The sequence below is a fragment of the Ixodes scapularis genome, unplaced genomic scaffold (genome assembly GCF_016920785.2).
Source record: "Ixodes scapularis isolate PalLabHiFi unplaced genomic scaffold, ASM1692078v2 PGA_scaffold10__122_contigs__length_95168666, whole genome shotgun sequence".
In the NCBI taxonomy this organism is placed as follows: Eukaryota; Metazoa; Arthropoda; class Arachnida; order Ixodida; family Ixodidae; genus Ixodes; species Ixodes scapularis.
This window is the reverse complement of record NW_024609836.1, coordinates 85586259-85595151: the sequence shown is the minus strand read 5'-3', so window position 1 is coordinate 85595151 and position 8893 is coordinate 85586259.

Here is an 8893-nt window from a genome sequence, read left to right as displayed (position 1 = left end):
TCATCAAGATCTTCAGTGTCACAAAAACTGGACAACAATTTCTACTACTTTCAATGGCGAACAATGGCGAAAAGTGACGCCAGTGCATTGTGTGTGTGTGTGTGTTTTTAATACTTTTCTGACTTGATCTTTTTTTCTTTAGAAAGGAAAGGGGGGAGGGGGGAGCTTTAGTATGCAGTTGGAACTGCTGAAAAAAACTTAGTGATAATTCTGCTTTATCTTTTTTTATCTAGAACTGACTCTTTTATTTTTATTTCAATTTACATAGTTGGTTTTGCCGCACAAGCCCATGATAGCTTTGGCGAACCTGCACTTTTCCTCGATTATGTTCTTCCGTCGCAAATAAATTTATTATTATTATTATTATTATTATTATTATTATTATTATTATTATTATTATTATTATTATTATTATTATTATTATTGAAGGATAACTGTGGCCGTAGTGACACACCTTGCGAACATCTTTTTATGGTTCTATCTAGCCCTTTCCTGTCCCGCAAATTAAGGCGGGTTTGCGACCGCTAGGACAGGCTGCGCTGCGGCACAGCCTGGTCGGAAGCAGTCGAAAGAGGCTTAAAATTACTTTTTCAATCAATGTGTAAGCAGTTGCAAGTGTGTGAAGCGGCCTTTACAGGCGCGAGCTCGGCTAAAAACTATGTCGGCTACTTTTGTTGTTCCCTTCCAGGAGTAACGAAATACCGTTATTCGTTCTTCATCGAAAATAAACAAAACTACGTCTCCCTTTACTAGGCCGTTACTTCGTTACCAAAAACATGTAACTAAATATGAGTAACGCTTTCCCTACAAGTCTGTTCCACTCATGGAACACACATTCACGTTCCACACTTGGAACCCACAACTCCGCTTCGAGTCATAGCGAGCGCAAACTCCGGGATCATATTTCCGGCACGAAGCGTGCGTTTTCTGATAAACTTAGCGGGAAAAGTTCCTCACTGGAAAAAACGAGGGTGGCCGGGCGCGATTTCCCCCGATTGAATACCCAGCTCTAAGTGCCGCCGCGGGCCCCGCCAAAAGATACACGCGCGCACACACTCGGCCGCGGGCGCGCTCACGCGGGGAGCGAAATTAAAATCCCGGAGCGTAATCACTGCCCCCGGAACAACCTCGTTAATGAGATCCGAACCTGTCAGGTGGAGAGCGCTATGCGTCGAGTTGAGAGGCACGACTATATACGCACTAAAACATTTTGCACTTTTAAGGGTGCAAAACAGCTTGCCCCGGGGCTGACACCCCTCGGGTTGTTAGAGAAACACCCTTAAGCCGGGGTTACGCTGCTTATACATCGTACAAAAGACAGTCTGCAATCTGATTCGAAAGCAACTCACCACGAGATCCCCATTCTTTGAATGTCAAATGGTAACGAGTTCAAGGAGCACCAATTGGCACGCGGCATTTGAACCACGGATATCGTGGTTCAAATCTGATCTGTGAGACTGTCTTTTGACAGTCTCGCAGACTGTCTTTTGTATGATGGATATGCAGTGTGACCCCGGTCTTAGGGTGCAGGAGATTAGCCTAAAATGGTATTTTGGCATCTTTGCACCATTCTAGGGGCATCCTCTACGCTCAACGAGTTTACAAGCAACACACCCAAATCACCAGACCGTTGACCCCTCCACCGTCTCAAATGCTCGACCATTGACAATTTGACCATCTCCGCGATTTTGATGGTTGCAAGTGTGGCGATTTATTCTCGTAAATATCTACCTAATGCGTATTACCTCCTTGGGCAAGAATTATTCCAATATATATATCTATATAGTCGCTGAAACAACATCACCAAAGCTCTTTGGAGCGTGTAAGGTCTTTTACGCCCTTTTCCGCGGCAGCGTACGTTTCCACACCCTTTTTACGACCTTCTAATAATGCAGGGTGTTTCATGCAACAACGCCCTAATTTAAGATTAAAAATGGTGTATTACTCAAAATAAGTATTTTGGAAGGGTGTAGCCATGGCTGTAAGTATCTTAAACACTTTTTACACCCTTAAGGGTATAAACATCGAACCGTTCTTCGGCACTTTTATCGACTGCCATCTGATTGACGCTGGAGCGATAATAATGAGGCTCTCAACACACCCCACTTTAGCTTTTTCTTTTTTCTCTTTTTTTTTTTTTTTAAGATGTCGGCGACGCTCTACAGTGAGATGGAGTCTGATGCAGGCGTCGATGTACCCCGTTTCCTGTAAACTCCTATTCGCACGGAAGAGTACAGCTGTGAGCTAGATCCCTGTTTCATGTGGCACTTGAACCAGGTGCGTACAAATTATAATCATACACTTTCACACTTCATAGTACCCGGTCCAAAACATTCCCCAGAAAAAAAATATGGCAGTGTTTTAATTAATGGAACGGAAAAAAACATCTGTTATTCATGAGGTTTCAAACACTTCGCGGCGAGAAGTTTGGGTATCGCCACCTGGTGGAATTTTTTCACAACCCAGAGTGAGGATACTTCAACTTTCTCTGCTGGTGCAAGCACCTGCAATGCCGAGCTTCTGAACACTATGAAAATTAAAACGACCGCATGGGGAGAATGTCCACTGCCCATAAGATGGATGGATGGATGGATGAATCTGGCTGAGCCCTTTGGATCGGGCGGTAGCTTACGCCACCCAGCCATAGTGAGAAAAACAGAAGCGCCCCTGGCGAGCTTTTCACCGCGAATAAATTCGTTTCACCATTTACGTATGAAAATAATTTGGGAACATTGGACATACGTATTCGATCGATCAGCGAATGATAGATTTCTGAAAAAGGTAGCACCTCTTTTTTTTTACCCTATCTTAACAAAAAACAAAAACAAAAATAAACTTGCTGCTTTGATTTGATTCCCATGGCATGTCTTAAGCCTTGCGAAGACTGCACCTCTAAATACCTGCATATTATTTTTCATCAATCTCCTTTTCTTGGTTCTCTCAGAAAGGAAAAAAAATGCTATCATAAAATTTTGTAAGTAAGGTATAAAGGGACGTGGCAAATTAGTACAGACTGCGATGACTTCTGTAAAATACTAGAACACAGGCTTACATGTCAACAATCATCTTAAAAAGCAGCTTTTCTTCAGAAAAAAAAACAAAAACAGCATGGTTAGAAAAAGGTTTTTCCACTGTAACACAGCTATTAAAAAACTCGCTCGAATTTAGTGAGTGTAAAAAAGCGTTCTCACGCAAATTCCTCGGTTTCACTTAAAACATTCATTGGGTTTTCACACCTCAAACTTGTAGCTAAGATACATAGACGTTTTTTATATGTTTCGTATTTTTATGGCCTGAGAGCTCCGGAGGAAGAAAGTATAGTTCGCCACTTTCGCCAATAGAGTCTCCATGCACTACAACATCCGGAAACTAAGGTGTGACTCAGGAGGCAGTTTTTGAATTCGCTACGTTGGTTTTTATGCGTCTCGACGATAATACTGATAATATAAATATTTTGATAAAATTGTTTTCAGACGCCGTGTGTTGCATTCGGAAATAAAATAACATAACGATCAAATCACTTCGAACAAATGTATAAAAAATTGAGAATGATGCAACGATTGACAAATGAACTCAAAGGATAACAAATGTCAAAGCATGCATGACCATCACACGCAAGCGGGGGACACGAGGATCGTGTCCCCCGCAAAGAAATGTGGGCACAAAACTCTGGACAGCTACCGCCATCTATGAGCGACGGCGGCAACCAGCCAAGCGGCTTGCCGGCTTCGCTCATAGATGGCGGCAACCTTTCCAGCCTTTCCACTCTGGTTTTCACCAGTGTAGAAAGGCTGAATTTCTTTAGACGTCGTCCTTGAGGTCGTCTAAGAAGTCGTGCTCGAGGTCGTCCCATCATAGTGCAGCTTCGCTGGTCTTCCTTCTTCACCAGAGTGGAAAAGCTGAAAGTTTTCTATTTCATGGTAAATACGATACTCCTGAAGGTCAACTTAACGAGGAAACGCGAGTGAATGTTTAGGTGCTATTTATTTTGTTTTTGAACTCAAATGGAACAATCACGACGATTACGTCATACACACAAAAAAAAATTAAAAAAGGTTATTGTACTTACTATTAATTCTCTACTTTACCCGCAAGCGGGTAAGGGCCAATGTTAAAAGAGTCCGCGCCAAAGCAAAATGACATCGTTCGAGCTTCCCGTATTCGCAACTCCAACGCCCTATAGGGGGCGGGGCGGTAGTTCCAAGATGGCGGAAGAGACGGGGATAGATTCTCCAGGATATTCCGTGCGCCTGCTCGCGCTGACGCTGTTCAGCGCGCTTAAAATGCTTTGTTTGTCCACAAATGCGAAGCGGTTAGGGAGGGATCATATTACAGGTGACGGAGATGCTAATGCACGTTAGGAAAACGAGCATGTTATTATTTAAAAGTTGCAGAAACCTCAAATTGCGAAGCTTTGTGGTGAGCGAGCGTGTTTTAGGCACCGGCCACGTTACTGTTTGTGGCAGAATATGTTTGAGGGTGATGAAGATATGTTTGCGCTTTGCCTGGCCATTAGTGCTCTAAAAGGAGAGCCGCGAGCAGTGACCGTCAAGCTTCGGAAGAGCAGCGTTCACTGTATTGGTGTCTTCGCGTCACAGCCTCAGAACTCGCTGCTCACCGTCTCGGTTTTAGTGTATTGCAATACGTAATCAAACTGCTCTATGGTTATTGATAGAAAGTTTGTACCATTTTGTTACCTGCGGTAACAAAATGGTACACCGCACAATATACCGTGCGGTGTACCATTACAACCGCAAACTCGCGCTGCGCCTTTGAAACGCTATTTTCAGTGCGCTCAGGAGCGTTGCCGTGCTCATCACTATAAAGAAAAAATGTAGTTTTTACACCCCTTTTCACATATTCGACACCTCAAACTTCAGGTCGCCGTGCAGCCCACTGACGTCAAACTGACGCCCCCAACTTTTACGAGAGGCTTGACGACGGCGCAATATAAGATATTAAACAGCTGAAGTACGCATCAAAAAGTACCGAAAAAAACAACAAAAAGAAACACCGAGGTTCTGCAGTAGGGCAAAAAAGAAAAAAAAGATTACTTCTTTTTTTTTTTTTTTTGCGGTCATTTACATTTACTTAAACTATTTTAATAAGTTGCACAACTCGGCTTTCAAGCCGCTCGTGAAAGTTGGTAGCGCCGGTTGAACGCCAGTGCGCTGTACGTCTGACTGAAGTTTAGGGGTGTCGTACGATATGCGAATACTGCCTATTAACATAATCGGCGTGTTTAGGGGTTTTATTTATTGCTCTATTACAAATAAATATTTTAATTTACCGTACATTTTTTGTACCGTGTTATTGGCAACATTGCGGCCCCTCTGGCCAAAACTGAGCGTTCTAAGCTCTCGTCACGAACGGCTGGCTAACACAGACGCACTTAAAATGCTTCGAGCATTTCTTTATTTGCTTTGTAATTACCTGAAAGCAAGTACGGGTATTCTGCCTTTTTAAAGTGCTTTGAATAAATAGTCATGTTCCTTGTAACGGCCTTCAAACACGAACCCATTCCCGATTTGTGTTGCTCGACATACCGTTGCGCGACGAGTTTCCTCCTACTTATGGCAAAGAATAGACTTTTCGTAGACCGTACTATAGAGTTCTTCATTATTAACGGTAGCGTTTTCCGTCACGTTGAGCACAGATTGAGCTGGCGGCCATGCACAAGACCAGAAATCCGCAGCGTATGCGATACACGAAAAGTCCCTAATGAAATTAGACATCCCGGTCCTTCGTGCAACGCTGTTTCAAGGCGGAGCAGAAGAATTCCTTTTTTAACGCGCTCACTTTTGTTCGTTAAAACGGCTTTGCGCATCAAGGCCGACAGTCCCTGCCACCGTTTCCGCGCCGCCGCCGCCGCTGCTGTCCCCGGTCCTCTGGTTCTCCGTTCGTCCGCGGGAGGGCGAGCGGCGCGCTGGAGTTGCGAATAGCTAAAGGTATGCATCTCGGGATGGCAACTATGGCCATATGCGACCGGTCCGCACGAGGCACCAAAATGGCGTAGACCACAGGATTGATTGGAGTGCGATAATCTTACGTATTCAGTGACTCTAGGCCACAACAAGCACCTCGACGAACTTGTGGAGTGTGGAAACAGCCGCCCGTTTATAGCCCAGCAACGCCGGAGCCGACACTGGCTCATAGAAGAGCGCGCCACAGGCTGTCAAACTGTCGCCCACATATTAGCTCATTTCGTAACACAGTTAGGCCGGCTGAGGAGGCGGCCTTCGCTACTGGCGTGAGAAACTTTGCCCTTTTGGTGGCACAACCAATCGACGGAATTATTTATCGTGCATCCGGACAATGCATTCACTGCGCGACAACATAGGGAGAACGCGGCATTGTGGCTCTTCTGACAGCCATTTCCGGAACATTGTTGTTCCGCAAATTTGCGGAACAACAATGCGGTTGCAACAATGCGGTTGTCGATATGTTTACGGCCTACCTCGGTGCTGTCATCTGAACACCTTAATGGCTGCAATCTTAACCGTGCGGATGTGAAGGAAAAATTAAAAATAAACTGCAGTGGGTGCGCTCAGTCCATACAGTTTAGTGTTTGGAAGCACTTTAATTACATTGAACTTAAAGTACTACTTCCAAGAGGGTTAGAAAACTTGTACTTTACTTGAAGTACAGGAAGTGCCCGAGAAAAGAGAACCGTGTTTTTTGGCCTGGGTAAATGAATTAGGCATCGCAGAATGCTCGAACTCCGAGAGAATATGACACTATAGCGGTTGAGGCAGAACGAGAAAGTTCGAGAACATGATGTTACCTGGATAAAAAGATAATTGAGGAAAACGAAATTCTTTTATAAGCCGACGTCCACCTGCGCCTAATATTGCCAAAACGAGAAATTATATTGTGGATGCTTGTAGCATCTATTCCAGTAAAAACAAACTTGCAAGAAAAAAACGTCATCAGTGATGATGACGATGCGGATGCCGGTGACGTCATCAGTGATGATGACGATGTGGGTGCCGGTGACGTCATCAGTGATGATGACGATGTGGATGCCGGTGACGTCATCAATGATGATGACGATATGGATGCCGGTGACGTCATCAGTGATGATGACGTCATCAGTGATGATGACGATGTGGATGCCGGTGACGTCATCAGTGACGATGACGTCATCGGGGGGTCACGCGACATCGGTGGGGGTCACGTGACCTCGAGGAGGGGGTCACGTGACCTCGAGGAGGGGGTCACGTGACTGCGGGGGGTCACGTGACCACGGGGGGGGGTCACGTGACCCCCCGAGGTCACGTGACCGCGCGGTGCATCATGGGAAATGTCCCATAATGCACCGCGCGAGCCCCCCACCGGGGTCACGTGACCTCGTGGGAGGTCACGTGACCCCCATAATGCACCGCGCGAGCCCCCCACCGGGGTCACGTGACCTCGTGGGAGGTCACGTGACCCCGGTGGGGGGGCTCGCGCGGTGCATTATGGGACATTTCCCATGATGCACCGCGCGGTTACGCCGACGGCGACGCCGACGCCGCTCAAGCCGGAAACGGGCTCCTAAGAGCTGCGCTCTAAAACAATACTCGCTTTCTTGCTGACAAGTGTTTTCTTCTGATATAAATCCCACAAGCATCTACAACGTCGAGTTCTGTTTTGACAATATAACAATCTTAAAAAAAAATAGCTAGTAAAAAGCAAGTGACTGCAGCAGTCACTACCTCTTTCTTACCGTTGCTACCTGACTTTCCCACCACCCTTTCCCCTTCCCCCAAGTTTTCGTAACAATCCTTCTGACACATGTTTAATAAGCGCAAGTGGGTACGCTCCATCCTCTAGTTTCTTCACCTGTATACCAAAGCCGTCCTCTATTTTGTGTGGGTACTACCAGAGCAAGCAAAGCGGTGTTACCCTACGACTCAAACCACTAAAAATATTAAGAGATGTATTGCCACTACGTGCTTGGGAGCCTTGCTGACTAAGTCGTGCTCACACAAAATAGCGGAGGGCTTTGGTATACAGGTGAAGAAATTACAGATGGAAGGTACCCACTTACGCTCACTAAACATGTGACAGAAGGATTGTTACGAAACTTCAGGGGGGGGGGGGGGGGAGAGAGAGAAATGGTAGTGGGAAGGTCAGGTGGAATGTTAGACCGACCGTGATACCATATGTACACAAATTTAGCCATAGTCTGAAGAAAGTGGGCGAAAAACATGTAGTACCGGTACTACTCTCAGCGCCTCAAAAATTGGAAAAACTGTGTGCAAGAATCAGAGGTGGACAAGATACTCAATAAAAGTATTTAAGTTACTAAATACCTGCTTCATAAAGCATTTAAAATACTCCTCAAGTTACTTTCACTGTAAAGTATTTTGAGTAGAGTACAAATACATAGAAATGTAATTCAATTACTTTTGAAGATACTTCCGCATTGCACAGTTGGTATTGACGTCAGTTACAAACTCAATTATACAGCTGCGCAAATCTGGTTTACCAGAATGGTTTATTAGCACGCAACAACATAAATCTGAAAAACAAAACAAAAACGTAGGGTTATTTTGTGCAGTCTAACCATATAAGGAGCAGGATATCACTGATACTTGTCAAAAATCATTTCTGGGCCAAAAACAAATTCAGTTATAATGAAATTGTTGAATATCACGTCCTGCGGCACACCTTAGGCGCATCGTTTAACTACAATCCATATTCCCTATATGGGGAAATCACTATAAACGAGCTTCGGATACGGAAATGAGTGAATGGATAACAAAGAGAGCACACATAATAGCCACGGCAGTGGTCGACTCGCACCTTCTCCAAGTAGGTTCCGTTCAGAAAGGCTCTCAACTTTGGGGGACACTTTCTTGTCATTTTGAGAGGTCATCCTGCTTGTAGTTCGTTTCTTGTCCTGTTC